This window comes from Pseudophryne corroboree (assembly GCF_028390025.1).
Source record: "Pseudophryne corroboree isolate aPseCor3 chromosome 3 unlocalized genomic scaffold, aPseCor3.hap2 SUPER_3_unloc_5, whole genome shotgun sequence".
NCBI classification, from domain to species: domain Eukaryota; kingdom Metazoa; phylum Chordata; class Amphibia; order Anura; family Myobatrachidae; genus Pseudophryne; species Pseudophryne corroboree.
This window is the reverse complement of record NW_026967541.1, coordinates 2,762,803-2,780,132: the sequence shown is the minus strand read 5'-3', so window position 1 is coordinate 2,780,132 and position 17,330 is coordinate 2,762,803. Positions and strand designations below refer to the sequence as shown.

The following is a 17,330-nucleotide window of genomic DNA, read 5'->3' as shown; positions in this document are numbered from 1 at the left end:
GTGATCCCACGTGAGCGTCCGTGTCACCTCTAGTAATCCCACGCGAGCGTCCTTGTCTCCTCTAGTAAACCCATGTGAGCGCCCCTGTCACCTCTAGTAAACTCACGTGAGCGTCCGTGTCACCTTTAGTAATCCCACGTGAGCACCCGTGTCACCTCTAGTAATCCCACGTGAGCGCCCGTGTCACCTCTTGTAATCCCACGTTAGCGTCCATGTCAACTCTAGTAACCCCACATGAGCGTCCATGTCAACTCTAGTAACCCCACATGAGCGTCCATGTCACCTCTAGTAACCCCACATGAGCGTCCGTGTCACCTCTAGTAATCCCACGTGAGCGTCCGTGTCACCTCCAGTAATCCCACATGTGCGTCCGTGTCACCTCTAGTAATCTCACGTGAGCGCCCGTGTCACCTCTAGTAATCTCACGTGAGCGCCCGTGTCACCTCTAGTAATTCCACGTGAGCGTCCACGTCACCTCTAGTGATCCCACATGAGCGTCCACGTCCCCTCTAGTAATCCCACATGAGCTTTCAGTGTTGATCAAGCTCCAGTCTAAGCATCCTAGCTTTTTTTGTTTTTTAATAAACATAAAAGCAATGATTACAGGTAAAAATGTCTGTTATAGAATTATATATTGTATCCTGTAACACCCTTGGTCTTGTCTACTCATTTTATATATTAATGTATTTTATTTCCAGGAGATGGACACACAAGCAGGAATATCTCAGAAGGACATCTAATGTTATCCCTGGATTCTGAAATAACAGATGACAGTAGACAGGATTCTCCAGGAGATAACCCCATTACCCCAATTATACATCCAGCTCTATCAGCTGATCCCCCTGATCCTGGGGAATGTTCTCCTGATCACTCTGATATTGGTGCATCTGTTATAGCTCTGAGAGTAGATTCAGTGTTTCCCTGTTCTGTAGATGCCAAATGTTTTACACAAAACACAAACCTTATTACTCATCAGCCAGCTAAGGCAGGTGACAGGCCATTTCCATGTTCTGAGTGTGGGAAATGTTTTACATCTAAATCATATCTTGTTAGACATGAGAGAAGTCACACAGGTGAGAAGCCGTATTCCTGTTCTGAGTGTGGGAAATGTTTTACATATAAATCAGATCTTGTTATACATCAGAGAAGTCACACAGGTGAGAAGCCATATTCCTGTTCTGAGTGTGGGAAATGTTTTGCATGTAAATCAGTTCTTGTTAGTCATCAGAGAAGTCACACAGGTGAGAAGCCATATTCCTGTTCTGAGTGTAGGAAATGTTTTGCACGGAAACCAGCTCTTGTTATACATCAGAGAAGTCACACAGGTGAGAAGCCATATTCCTGTTCTGAGTGTGGGAAATGTTTTGCACACAAATCACATTTTGTTATACATCAGAGAAGTCACACAGGTGAGATGCCGTATTCCTGTTCTGAGTGTGGGAAATGTTATTCATCGAAACCAGATCTTGTTAAACATCAGAGAAGTCACACAGGTGAGAAGCCATATTCCTGTTCTGAGTGTGGGAAATGTTTTGCATGGAAATCACATCTTGTTATACATCAGAGAAGTCACACAGGTGAGAAGCCGTATTCCTGTTCTGAGTGTGGGAAATGTTTTGCACACAAATCACATTTAGTTATACATCAGCGAAGTCACACAGGTGAGAAGCCATATTCCTGTTCTGAGTGTGGGAAATGTTTTTCATCGACATCACATCTTGTTATACATCAGAGAAATCACACAGGTGAGATGCCATTTTCCTGTTCTGAGTGTGGGAAATGTTTTGCACGCAAATCACATTTTGTTATACATCAGAGAAGTCACACCGGTGAGAAGCCGTGTTCCTGTTCTGAGTGTGGGAAATGTTTTTCATCGACATCACATCTTGTTAGACATCAGAGGAGTCACACAGGTGAGAAGCCATTTTCCTGTTCTGATTGTGGGAAATGTTTTTCATCGACATCACATCTTGTTAGACATCAGAGAAGTCACACAGGTGAGATGCCATATTCCTGTTCTGAGTGTGGGAAATGTTTTGCACGGAAATCAGTTCTTGTTAAACATCAGCGATTTCACAGATGAGAGGCCATTTTCATGCTGTGAGAGAAATAAATCTGCTCTTGTTGAACATATTAGACATTACCCAAGTACGGAACCATTTACATCTTCTGGAGTATAATTATCACTGTCGTCCAATGTTCCTCAAGGGTGAATCCGATCTCTTATGCTTTATAAAATATACATGCTACCACTGGGTGATATAATCAGACGTCATGGCCTGGTCTACCACTGCTATGCAGATGACCTGCTTTTTGCACCATGTACTGAGAACCTAATACCAATCCTAAATGGTTGTCTAGCTGAGCGCCAGGGGTGGATGATGCCAGTTGGCTGTGACTCAGTCTTTGTGAAACATAATAGAAGCTCCCGAATAAAGGACAAGCTTTACCAACCATCTGGATTTATGCTTTGGTGTTCAGAATTGCAAAATACTGAACATGTGCTGAATCTTTGTGTTGTCCTGGTATGTGGCTGACACAGACATCAGGTATACGCCACATACAAATCCTCGTTCTTTCATCTGTGGACCATAGCCAGAATCAAGCACTTGATTCCCTCAGAAGTTCATAGACTACTGCAATGCCATCTACCTGGGTCACCCAGCAAAAGAATTACAGAGCTTGCAGCTAGTACAGAATGCAGCAGCCAAGCTGTTACCTAACCAGCTAATTCCTGCCACATAACACCCATTCTCTACTCCCTTCACCGGCTGCCTGTAAGATGACAAATCTATTTCATAATTGGCTAACTGACCTTCCCAGCCCAACATTACACGGTCCAAGGTACTAGAAGCAGCTTCTGCCTCCTTACTGCCCTGCTTGCTTGCTTGCTTGCTTCTACAGATGGACTGTTACCAGCAGTACCAAGAATCTCCTGTCATTCATTTATGGGTTGAACGTTTAGCTTTGACCATGGAACTCACTGCCTTGCACAGTCCAAGAGGCCTCCACTCTAGAGACCTTCACAAGCAGACTGATGACTGTTACTCACGCTTTTCATTAATGTATCTCTATTTACTTCCTAAATAATACATCCCAAAGGCTTAGGTCTTTTTTCTGCTGTTTATTTTGTATCTTGTGCTTTGTGTAAATGTGAATGTCTAATACCAGTTTCCACAATCTGTATTGCTGCACGACAATATGGCGGCCATTGGAACGTGTTTTCACTTCTAGTTTGCCTAACTTGTTGCAGACACTCATCTTGATCAGAAGTGCTGAGTGTTTTCTGATACAAGATCCTGTCCATATATACCCTGTACATTACCATGTGCATTAGAGTCACCCGGGTTCCATCTGCGGTGGTTTGTTGTATGTTACATCTATATGGTGCGGATACTCCTCTGTATTTCATAATAAAAGCTTTTGTTTGCATCTAATTATTACATTAAAGCTTTTATTTTTTATTCTGTTTTATATTCCCGTCTGAGTAATTACGCCATAATGTCTAATCTCGGAGTGGACCCCAGAAGATGTAAAGAAACCGTGTAAGTTTTCCATCATTCTGTTTTGTGTAAGCATACAGGTTAGTGATGGCACGGTGGTCACTGGAATGGAAGTGGGACTGTCTGGGCTTATTCTAGTCTACTGCAGAAATAAAAAAAACTCAGCCTTTATCCTGCTTAAAAAAATTACAAAGCCCGTAAATCAAGCTTGGCCGGACAAGACAGAATCCACATTAATGGTGGCACATCATCTAGGCTGAAGACCCATGCTTCTGGTATATATGGCATAACTCCCTCTTCACCCACAAAACCTTCCCTTCACCATTCACAATGTCCACCATTGCTCCTTCAGAAGGGACACAACTTTCCTTTGCTTTTTCCACCTCCTCCTTCACAGAGCCCAGGACCATCTCCATGACCATTTCATGTTTATCTGGAGGCCTGGCATCTGGGAGGTTCATGGCCTGAGATGACCACAGAACTGCCAGGTAGTGGGCAAAAAGGATCCATAGCCCCCTGAGGAACTGGAGAGTCCAAAGATCGACCCTGCATGAGGTAAAGAAGGGTCAAACACAGGGTCTGTCTTACCTATTTCCTTCCTAAAAGCTGCTCTTTACCCACTTTGGTACCTGTGGGATCCCACTCTAATTTTCCTTGAGAGTCCTTACCTTCAGTAATCCCTTCTACACCTACCAGTTCCTTCCCCTTACAACCACTCCTCATTTTTAAGCTTTTCACCACCTGCTGTGTGAGTCCCATCCAACTACTCCATTCCTTGAATCATTGGTGTAGCAACCCCCTTCTCCCTTCCCCCCACACCCACCACACTGCTACACTGCAGTTAAGCTGTGAGGCTTGCTGCTAGCAGTACTCACTACTCAGCATACACACTCACATCATGATTACACAGCTGTGCCATGTCACAACTGAGGGCCTGAGCTGATGGGAGGAAGCCTCAGTTGTAGGGGCTGAGATGTAGTGGAACCTGGGAGGTTGAATCAGACCCCTGGACATGTAAGTTACACGTAGGAAGATTGCCCGAAGGCGTGACCACGACAACCAAAGTAAAAGTCAATAATCATTTATTAAACAAGCTCCATGTGTCACAGCAGTGGTAAAATAAATATTATAATCAACAGTAAGTATATCACAGTTCCTGGGTACTACGGGTTGGCAATGGCCACAGGGCTCTGGTAGAATTAGGTACAGTTCTTATTGTCCTTGAGATGGAAAGTCCTTACCAGGCCCGACTGTAGTAGTGAGAATAGCCCAGGAACACACCAGCTGATGTTCCTCGGAAAGCTGGTCCGCTGTTGATGAAGTAGCTGTTGTGGGTACTGGTTGGAACCAGTCAGGTGTTAACACGGAGTGGATGCTGGATGGTACCAGCCAAATGATCATATGAAGCTTGGGAGCGATGAAATACTGGTACCGGTGGTTTGTGGAAATCTGCAGGAAAAGCACCGGCACTTTAAGAGAAGCTGATCTCTGCTGGAAGCAGATGGATCTGTAGCTGGAAACTGGAGTAGTCACGGAGGACTGCAGAGTCGGGCTGCACCGCAGGTGGTAGGCTGGTGCGGGTCTCTTAGTGGAGGCTGGAGACAGGAGCTGGAAACCTGGAAAAACAACCACAGGAGAGAGAGACTGGAAACAAGGTTTGACAACCAAAGCACTGACGATTTCCTGGTTCAGGCACAGGATATTTATACCTGCAGCAAGGCAGGCATTGGCTAAACAATTATGCAGATTCCAGTAGAGCAGCGGATTGGTGGAAACTGAGGCATATGATAGAAACCAACATGGCTGCGCCCATGTTAGCACTTGGAGGGAAAGCTAGTTTGAGAAACCATGTGGAGATTCAGCAGTAATGGCGGCGCAGGCCGCGGAGGGCAGGAGACGCCACACTGACCACTTGCATACTGGAACCACATGGATGAAAGCGGAGGCCGCGGCAGGCATGGGACGCCACACTGATGAATCTGTATACTGGAAACACAGGAACGGCGGCAGAGGCCACGGAGGGCTGGAGACGCCATTCTAAGACTTAACATGAAGCCGCTTGTGACATCGCTTTAGAGTGACAGGAGGGAGATGTACAGTATGGACATCAGCAATGCAGGCGAGATCCGTCCCTGGAACGCTGAGCCAGCCTCAGGAGACATCTGAATGGTAAGTAATGACGTCCAGATACCCGGATTGTGACATGCCAGAGACACTGTCTCACTGACAACCAGGATGAGACACTCCCAGAAAGACATGTATGTATGAGTATGGAGAGAGTGGGCGCAGTGGGGCTGCATGACTGACAGCTGAGCCTGTCACGTCAGTGAGGTGGATGGGACATCCCATTCCCAGCTGGAACAGCACACTATATTGGGGGAAGAGAGATGCAGATGCACACTCTTTGCACTAAGAACACTGATAATAAAAATAATTTAAATAAACCCTCACAATTAACATGGGGTATAATTGAAGTTCTTAGCACACATTTGCGCAAATATGCGGGCCCATGTACCGCGGACAGGTGACTTCATCACATGGGTCCCTAACATCCCTAATATTATCACATTCTATAAATTTATACAGGACTTACCTCTAAATAGGGCCTTATCAATGTGTGATCTGAAATGCAGGAACCCAGCTAATTAAAACACCTGAGGGTGAATGGGAGGAGTGCCAATCCAGAGGAAGGAAGCCTTGCCTTCCAGTGTACAATATATACACAAATATAATGGAAAAAAGGGGGGGACCTGGATTGCACATCCTATTACTAAAGATATCAAGAGGTGCTATCATGCTGAGGCTTCTAATACTATGTTGGGGGAAGAGAGATGCAGATGCACACTCTTTGCACTAAGAACACTGATAATAAAAATAATTTAAATAAACCCTCACAATTAACATGGGGTATAATTGAAGTTCTTAGCACACATTTGCGCAAATATGCGGGCCCATGTACCGCGGCCAGGTGACTTCATCACATGGGTCCCTAACATCCCTAATATTATCACATTCTATAAATTTATACAGGACTTACCTCTAAATAGGGCCTTATCAATGTGTGATCTGAAATGCAGGAACCCAGCTAATTAAAACACCTGAGGGTGAATGGGAGGAGTGCCAATCCAGAGGAAGGAAGCCTTGCCTTCCAGTGTACAATATATACACAAATATAATGGAAAAAAGGGGGGGACCTGGATTGCACATCCTATTACTAAAGATATCAAGAGGTGCTATCATGCTGAGGCTTCTAATACTATGTTGGGGGAAGAGAGATGCAGATGCACACTCTTTGCACTAAGAACACTGATAATAAAAATAATTTAAATAAACCCTCACAATTAACATGGGGTATAATTGAAGTTCTTAGCACACATTTGCGCAAATATGCGGGCCCATGTACCGCGGCCAGGTGACTTCATCACATGGGTCCCTAACATCCCTAATATTATCACATTCTATAAATTTATACAGGACTTACCTCTAAATAGGGCCTTATCAATGTGTGATCTGAAATGCAGGAACCCAGCTAATTAAAACACCTGAGGGTGAATGGGAGGAGTGCCAATCCAGAGGAAGGAAGCCTTGCCTTCCAGTGTACAATATATACACAAATATAATGGAAAAAAGGGGGGGACCTGGATTGCACATCCTATTACTAAAGATATCAAGAGGTGCTATCATGCTGAGGCTTCTAATACTATGTTGGGGGAAGAGAGATGCAGATGCACACTCTTTGCACTAAGAACACTGATAATAAAAATAATTTAAATAAACCCTCACAATTAACATGGGGTATAATTGAAGTTCTTAGCACACATTTGCGCAAATATGCGGGCCCATGTACCGCGGCCAGGTGACTTCATCACATGGGTCCCTAACATCCCTAATATTATCACATTCTATAAATTTATACAGGACTTACCTCTAAATAGGGCCTTATCAATGTGTGATCTGAAATGCAGGAACCCAGCTAATTAAAACACCTGAGGGTGAATGGGAGGAGTGCCAATCCAGAGGAAGGAAGCCTTGCCTTCCAGTGTACAATATATACACAAATATAATGGAAAAAAGGGGGGGACCTGGATTGCACATCCTATTACTAAAGATATCAAGAGGTGCTATCATGCTGAGGCTTCTAATACTATGTTGGGGGAAGAGAGATGCAGATGCACACTCTTTGCACTAAGAACACTGATAATAAAAATAATTTAAATAAACCCTCACAATTAACATGGGGTATAATTGAAGTTCTTAGCACACATTTGCGCAAATATGCGGGCCCATGTACCGCGGCCAGGTGACTTCATCACATGGGTCCCTAACATCCCTAATATTATCACATTCTATAAATTTATACAGGACTTACCTCTAAATAGGGCCTTATCAATGTGTGATCTGAAATGCAGGAACCCAGCTAATTAAAACACCTGAGGGTGAATGGGAGGAGTGCCAATCCAGAGGAAGGAAGCCTTGCCTTCCAGTGTACAATATATACACAAATATAATGGAAAAAAGGGGGGGACCTGGATTGCACATCCTATTACTAAAGATATCAAGAGGTGCTATCATGCTGAGGCTTCTAATACTATGTTGGGGGAAGAGAGATGCAGATGCACACTCTTTGCACTAAGAACACTGATAATAAAAATAATTTAAATAAACCCTCACAATTAACATGGGGTATAATTGAAGTTCTTAGCACACATTTGCGCAAATATGCGGGCCCATGTACCGCGGCCAGGTGACTTCATCACATGGGTCCCTAACATCCCTAATATTATCACATTCTATAAATTTATACAGGACTTACCTCTAAATAGGGCCTTATCAATGTGTGATCTGAAATGCAGGAACCCAGCTAATTAAAACACCTGAGGGTGAATGGGAGGAGTGCCAATCCAGAGGAAGGAAGCCTTGCCTTCCAGTGTACAATATATACACAAATATAATGGAAAAAAGGGGGGGACCTGGATTGCACATCCTATTACTAAAGATATCAAGAGGTGCTATCATGCTGAGGCTTCTAATACTATGTTGGGGGAAGAGAGATGCAGATGCACACTCTTTGCACTAAGAACACTGATAATAAAAATAATTTAAATAAACCCTCACAATTAACATGGGGTATAATTGAAGTTCTTAGCACACATTTGCGCAAATATGCGGGCCCATGTACCGCGGCCAGGTGACTTCATCACATGGGTCCCTAACATCCCTAATATTATCACATTCTATAAATTTATACAGGACTTACCTCTAAATAGGGCCTTATCAATGTGTGATCTGAAATGCAGGAACCCAGCTAATTAAAACACCTGAGGGTGAATGGGAGGAGTGCCAATCCAGAGGAAGGAAGCCTTGCCTTCCAGTGTACAATATATACACAAATATAATGGAAAAAAGGGGGGGACCTGGATTGCACATCCTATTACTAAAGATATCAAGAGGTGCTATCATGCTGAGGCTTCTAATACTATGTTGGGGGAAGAGAGATGCAGATGCACACTCTTTGCACTAAGAACACTGATAATAAAAATAATTTAAATAAACCCTCACAATTAACATGGGGTATAATTGAAGTTCTTAGCACACATTTGCGCAAATATGCGGGCCCATGTACCGCGGACAGGTGACTTCATCACATGGGTCCCTAACATCCCTAATATTATCACATTCTATAAATTTATACAGGACTTACCTCTAAATAGGGCCTTATCAATGTGTGATCTGAAATGCAGGAACCCAGCTAATTAAAACACCTGAGGGTGAATGGGAGGAGTGCCAATCCAGAGGAAGGAAGCCTTGCCTTCCAGTGTACAATATATACACAAATATAATGGAAAAAAGGGGGGGACCTGGATTGCACATCCTATTACTAAAGATATCAAGAGGTGCTATCATGCTGAGGCTTCTAATACTATGTTGGGGGAAGAGAGATGCAGATGCACACTCTTTGCACTAAGAACACTGATAATAAAAATAATTTAAATAAACCCTCACAATTAACATGGGGTATAATTGAAGTTCTTAGCACACATTTGCGCAAATATGCGGGCCCATGTACCGCGGCCAGGTGACTTCATCACATGGGTCCCTAACATCCCTAATATTATCACATTCTATAAATTTATACAGGACTTACCTCTAAATAGGGCCTTATCAATGTGTGATCTGAAATGCAGGAACCCAGCTAATTAAAACACCTGAGGGTGAATGGGAGGAGTGCCAATCCAGAGGAAGGAAGCCTTGCCTTCCAGTGTACAATATATACACAAATATAATGGAAAAAAGGGGGGGACCTGGATTGCACATCCTATTACTAAAGATATCAAGAGGTGCTATCATGCTGAGGCTTCTAATACTATGTTGGGGGAAGAGAGATGCAGATGCACACTCTTTGCACTAAGAACACTGATAATAAAAATAATTTAAATAAACCCTCACAATTAACATGGGGTATAATTGAAGTTCTTAGCACACATTTGCGCAAATATGCGGGCCCATGTACCGCGGCCAGGTGACTTCATCACATGGGTCCCTAACATCCCTAATATTATCACATTCTATAAATTTATACAGGACTTACCTCTAAATAGGGCCTTATCAATGTGTGATCTGAAATGCAGGAACCCAGCTAATTAAAACACCTGAGGGTGAATGGGAGGAGTGCCAATCCAGAGGAAGGAAGCCTTGCCTTCCAGTGTACAATATATACACAAATATAATGGAAAAAAGGGGGGGACCTGGATTGCACATCCTATTACTAAAGATATCAAGAGGTGCTATCATGCTGAGGCTTCTAATACTATGTTGGGGGAAGAGAGATGCAGATGCACACTCTTTGCACTAAGAACACTGATAATAAAAATAATTTAAATAAACCCTCACAATTAACATGGGGTATAATTGAAGTTCTTAGCACACATTTGCGCAAATATGCGGGCCCATGTACCGCGGCCAGGTGACTTCATCACATGGGTCCCTAACATCCCTAATATTATCACATTCTATAAATTTATACAGGACTTACCTCTAAATAGGGCCTTATCAATGTGTGATCTGAAATGCAGGAACCCAGCTAATTAAAACACCTGAGGGTGAATGGGAGGAGTGCCAATCCAGAGGAAGGAAGCCTTGCCTTCCAGTGTACAATATATACACAAATATAATGGAAAAAAGGGGGGGACCTGGATTGCACATCCTATTACTAAAGATATCAAGAGGTGCTATCATGCTGAGGCTTCTAATACTATGTTGGGGGAAGAGAGATGCAGATGCACACTCTTTGCACTAAGAACACTGATAATAAAAATAATTTAAATAAACCCTCACAATTAACATGGGGTATAATTGAAGTTCTTAGCACACATTTGCGCAAATATGCGGGCCCATGTACCGCGGCCAGGTGACTTCATCACATGGGTCCCTAACATCCCTAATATTATCACATTCTATAAATTTATACAGGACTTACCTCTAAATAGGGCCTTATCAATGTGTGATCTGAAATGCAGGAACCCAGCTAATTAAAACACCTGAGGGTGAATGGGAGGAGTGCCAATCCAGAGGAAGGAAGCCTTGCCTTCCAGTGTACAATATATACACAAATATAATGGAAAAAAGGGGGGGACCTGGATTGCACATCCTATTACTAAAGATATCAAGAGGTGCTATCATGCTGAGGCTTCTAATACTATGTTGGGGGAAGAGAGATGCAGATGCACACTCTTTGCACTAAGAACACTGATAATAAAAATAATTTAAATAAACCCTCACAATTAACATGGGGTATAATTGAAGTTCTTAGCACACATTTGTGTGGGGCTGCATGACTGACAGCTGAGCCTGTCACGTCAGTGAGGTGGATGGGGCATCCCATTCCCAGCTGGAACAGCACACTATATGTAAGAGCCGGAGCGGTGCAGGGCTACTGGCTGACAGCCTAGCATCTCGGTGCAGCGACAGAAGTCTGTAAATGATGGGAAATAACATCTGGCCCATGGTTACTGTGAGGAAATGAGAGGTCTGTGACAATATAGCTATGCCTCATTTCTCATGTCAGATATGTACTTTTTATCCCCATATCCCTATACATTCATCTGTTTCCTCATTCTCCATAACATGTCCATTACTGCTCACCCAATATTGTGTTTAAATCAACCTTAATATTAATATATGCAATTGTGTTACGTTATCTGTTACAACTTTAGATAATGTATTTGTTATGATTCCCGTACTCCAGACCAGAGGAGATCTTATGACAGAGGTCTGAGTACTGGAAAGATATGCTGGTTACGGGAGCAGGAGAGCCTAGTAACCCCTGGCGCCCTAACTCCGTTGTCTCGCCCGTGTTATCAGAAATCCCTTGCGAGACTATGGTTGCTTGAGCCCATGGCAGCCGCGTTCGAAGGGCGGATTATGTCTGCCCAACCCCGATGCCCCCTCAGGTCTTAATGGGAGACAAAGGGAAATCCGAGACAGGGTGATAACAAGGGGCCCTCTGACTAAGCAACCAGGCCAGGGGTTACAAGCTATCTAACTTAAACCAAAAGTATGTGCGGACAAACCGCCAGGGAAAAGGACAACCAAAGATCCACTGATCCGTTACTCCTATCCAGCACCGCTGGATACCAGAGTGGATTAGTGGGAGCGGAATCCTCCGCAAAAGCTCCGGAACACAATGAAACTAAATAATAAACAGTAAGCGGTCAAGCCGCAACACACGGCTACGCCGTGACTCACGAACACCACAGGATGTTAAAGGTGCTCGGTCGGACTCCAGGAATAGATGACAAATTCCAAGTACTGGATCACTGAGGACAGGAACAACCGGATTGAGCAGGACTGGAAACTCTCTGTAACTGACACAGCAAACAGGAAGCTATTACCGGCGTCTGTGAGAAGTCCTGAGAGTGCTTTTATTTGGGAACCCTCCAATCAGGATCCAGACAGGGTAATAATCATCATGCCGTGCAGCTGCATGCTGCACGGCCAGGATACAAATGAACTGATTAATTAGACCTAGCAACGGGGAACGCGGTCCGACAGTGGCGTCCCCGTTGCTATGGTCTGAGCGGCTCCGTGCGCCCGGCGTCTAGCGTTGCTAGGGAGCCGGCGGCTGTCTGCCTGCGGCGTCCCTAGTTGCTAGGCGCCGGGCCGCACTGACGGGCGGACCCTCGGCGCCTAACAGTACCCCCCCCTTGAGGAGGGGTCAAGGAACCCCTAAGGCCAGGATTCTGAGGAAATTCTCGAAAAAATGCCTTTTTAAGCCTTGGGGCATGGAGATCCTCATCCAGGACCCAAGACCTTTCTTCTGGACCATAACCTCTCCAATGTACCAAAAAATAAAGCCTTCCCCGGGACAACCTGGAATCGAGAACCTTCTCCACCAAGAACTCCTGCTGACCCTGTACATCTATTGGTGATTTCCCCTGAGAGATCTTGCGAGGAAATCTACTGGACGAAACATATGGTTTCAACAAGGAGCAATGGAAGGTATTTCCGATCCGTAAAGTTTTTGGTAAACGTAACCGGAAAGCAACTGGATTGACTTTCTTTATAATATGAAATGGTCCAATAAATTTAGGGCCCAATCTGGCTGAGGTTTGTCGAAGTTTAATGTTGCGAGTCGACAACCATACCCTATCTCCTACTTTAAAAGTGCACGGCCGCCGGAGCCTGTCAGAAATTTTTTTCTCCCGAAATGCCGCTTTTCTGAGAGCAAGGTGCACTTTTCTCCAAATGAGTCTGAGATGAGAGGTCAAGGTCAGCGAGGAGACAGAGGAATGTTGAAAAAAGGAATTAGCTCTGGGGTGAAAACCAAAAACTGTAAAAAATGGAGACACATTGGTGGAGGAATGACAGGCATTGTTGTAAGCAAACTCCACCAACGGAAGAAACTCAGACCAGTCATTTTGGAGTTTGGCCGAGTACAAACGCAAATATTGTTTTAATGATTGATTAACTCGCTCAGTCTGCCCGTTGGATTGGGGATGGTAGCCAGACGTTAAAGATAATTTCATCTTTAATGAGGCACAAAAAGACTTCCAAAATTGTGCAATGAATTGTGGACCCCGATCAGAAACAATATCAGTGGGTAACCCATGGAGTCTGAAAACATGGCGGAGGAACAAGACTGCCAATCCCTGGGCAGATGGCAATCGGGGAAGAGCAATAAAATGGGCCATTTTGCTAAAACGGTCCACTACCACCCATATGACTCGGCATCCGGCTGACAGAGGGAGGTCCACCACAAAATCCATGGAAATATGAGACCATGGCCTAAGAGGAACATTCAAGGGCATAAGTTGACCGATAGGCAAGGAACGGGGAACTTTATGCTGTGCACAGACCTGACATGAAAAAAAAAACTCCTTAATGTCTTTGGAAAGACCAGGCCACCATACTGAGCGGGAAACTAATTCCAAAGTCTTAGCGATCCCCGGATGCCCGGCAACCTTGCTATCATGAAACTCCGTCAAAACAGTTGCTCTCAAAAACTCAGGGACATAAAGACGACCAGCAGGAGTATTCCCAGGAGCTTGATGTTGAAGCTGCTTTAACTGGGTAAATAAATCTTGTGTGAGGCCTGCCCGAATGACTGAAGACGGAAGTATGGGAGTAACTGGACTGTTATCTTGAACTGGAAGAAAACTGCGTGACAGGGCATCTGCCTTGGTATTCTTGGAACCTGGCCTGAAGGTGATAATGAACTTGAAACGAGTAAAAAAATAAAGCCCAACGAGCTTGCCAGGCATTCAGCCGTTTAGCTGATTCAATGTATTGAAGATTTTTGTGATCAGTCAAAACAGAAATGGTATGAGTGGCTCCTTCAAGCCAATGCCTCCACTCCTCGAAAGCCCATTTAATAGCCAGTAATTCCCGGTTACCAACATCGTAGTTGGATTCAGCAGATGAGAATTTCCTGGACATAAAGGCACAAGGATGTAGTTCAAGAGAATGCGGATCCTTCTGAGATAGGATAGCCCCTACTCCAACCTCCGAGGCATCAACCTCAACAATGAAAGGCAATTCTGGGTTGGGATGTCTGAGGACTGGGGCTGAGACAAAGGCTTGTTTCAAGGCCTGAAAAGATAACTCAGCTTCACGTGACCAGTTGGTTGGATCTGCTCCCTTCTTAGTCAGTGCCACAATGGGAGCAACTAGGTCGGAGAAAGAGTGAATAAATCTTCTATAGTAATTCGCAAACCCTAAAAAGCGCTGAATTGCTTTTAAGTTGGTGGGTTGCGCCCAACTAAGGATGGCTTGGAGCTTCTTTGGTTCCATACAGAATCCCCGAGGGGAAATGATGTACCCTAAAAAGGATACCTCCGTGACATGAAATTCACACTTCTCCAGCTTGGCATATAGGTGATTTTCACGTAATTTTTTTAGAACCTGACGCACCTGGGTAACATGTTGTTCTATAGAGTCAGAATATATCAAGATATCGTCTAAGTAGACTACAACGAATCTTCCCAGAAATTCACGGAACACATCGTTAATGAGATCCTGGAAAACTGCCGGAGCGTTAGACAGGCCGAATGGCATAACCAGATACTCATAGTGACCCGACTGAGTACTGAATGCCGTTTTCCACTCATCCCCTGACTTGATTCGGATGAGGTTATATGCTCCTCTCAGGTCAATCTTAGAAAAAATCACAGCCGAACGTAGCTGATCAAAGAGGACAGAAATCAGCGGCAAAGGGTAAGTATTTTTTACTGAGATCTTATTCAAGGCTCTAAAGTCAATGCAAGGTCTGAGTGAACCATCCTTCTTCTCCACGAAGAAGAAGCCTGCACTTAAAGGGGATTTAGATGGCCTGATAAATCCTTTCCCTAGGCTTTCTTTAACATACTCATTCATGGCCACAGTTTCTGGTCCGGACAATGCATATAACCTTCCCTTAGGCAAAGTGGCACCAGGAATTAGCTCAATAGCACAATCATAAGGCCGATGGGGAGGCAGAATGTCCGCATTGCCTTTGGAAAATACATCAACAAAATCCTGGTATTCCACAGGAATGGGTGCGGGAATGACAGCAGCTATTCTGATGGGAAACGTAATACATTCCTTACTACAGATGGTACCCCATTGTGAGATCTCCCCCGACTACCAATCAATGATGGGATTATGAAAGGCCAGCCAAGGGTGACCCAGAACCACTGGAACTGCTGGGCAATGGGTAAGGAAAAACTCAATCTTTTCAGAATGCAGAGCTCCTACCGAAAGTAGAACAGGGGGTGTACAGAGAGAAATAACCACATTGGACAAGGGACTCCCATCTAAACCATGCATGGTGATACACCTACCCAAGGCTAACTGAGGTATACCTAATGCCTTGGCCCATGTTAAGTCCATAAAGTTCCCTGCAGCTCCACTGTCCACAAAAGCCGAGACCGAGGAACAGAGGCTGCCAAAGGAAACTTTAGCTGGGACTAACAGTGAATTATTTGAGGAGATAAGCTGCAGACCAAAGTGAACCCCCTCACAAATCACTTGGTCGAGGCGTTTCCCGACTTGTTCGGACAATTACGGGCAAAATGTCCCTTACCTCCACAGTATAAACAAAGACCAGAATTTTGCCTTCTGGTTCTTTCTTCAGGAGACAGTTTGGAGAGGCCTATCTGCATGGGCTCCTCTATGTCCACAGGAATGGAAAAAACACAAGGAGTAGACCCGACAGATGCTCCTTTTTCAGCCCTCCGCTCTCTGAGACGACGATCAATCTTAATAGAGAGCTCCATGAGTTTATCGAGAGTCTCAGGAGCGGGATACTGAAGAAGACTGTCTTTTATAGACTCGGATAAGCCGAGGCGAAACTGACTGCGCAGGGCTGGGTCATTCCATCCACATTCGTTCGACCAACGGCGAAACTCCGTACAATAAATCTCTGCGGGATTCCTACCCTGTCTGAGAGCACGCAACTGACTCTCGGCGGATGCCTCTCTATCAGGGTCGTCATACAATAGCCCTAAAGACCCCAGAAAGGCGTCTACAGACAATAATGCCGGATCGTCTGTTCTTAAACCAAAAGCCCAGGTCTGGGGATCCCCCTGAAGTAAAGAAATAATAATTCCAACCCGCTGAGATTCCGTACCTGAGGAGACTGGTCTTAAACGAAAATAAAGTTTACAAGACTCTTTAAAATTAAAAAAACTGCTTCCTATCCCCAGAAAAACGGTCAGGCAAATGCATTTTTGGTTCAGGAATGACCCTCGGGGAAGTCCGTAACAGATCTTCCTGTGACCTCACCCGAAGGGACAGATCCTGAACCATCTGAGTAAGTTCCTGAATCTGGCTAACTAGAAGCTGGCCAGGATTTGGCCCAACACCGGTGGGATTCATGAGGCCGACAAATCTTCCAACTGAATAAGGGAAAAAATTAAATCCTGTTTAATTTTAAATTTTAGTCTGGCCGGTAATAATGTTATGATTCCCGTACTCCAGACCAGAGGAGATCTTATGGCAGAGGTCTGAGTACTGGAAAGATATGCTGGTTACGGGAGCAGGAAAGCCTAGTAACCCCTGGCGCCCTAACTCCGTTGTCTCGCCCGTGTTATCAGAAATCCCCTGCGAGACTATGGTTGCTTGAGCCCATGGCAGCCGCGTTCGAAGGGCGGATTATGTCTGCCCAACCCCGATGCCCCCTCAGGTCTTAATGGGAGACAAAGGGAAATCCGAGACAGGGTGATAACAAGGGGCCCTCTGACTAAGCAACCAGGCCAGGGGCTACAAGCTATCTAACTTAAACCAAAAGTATGTGCGGACAAACCGCCAGGGAAAAGGACAACCAAAGATCCACTGATCCGTTACTCCTAT

At 44.6% G+C, this 17,330-nt stretch overlaps 1 pseudogene; it reads left to right on the top strand.

The window, feature by feature from the left end:
• Nucleotides 1–17,330, top strand: part of LOC134984336 (zinc finger protein 585A-like) — a 137,060-nt pseudogene that overhangs the window by 11,131 nt on the left and 108,599 nt on the right.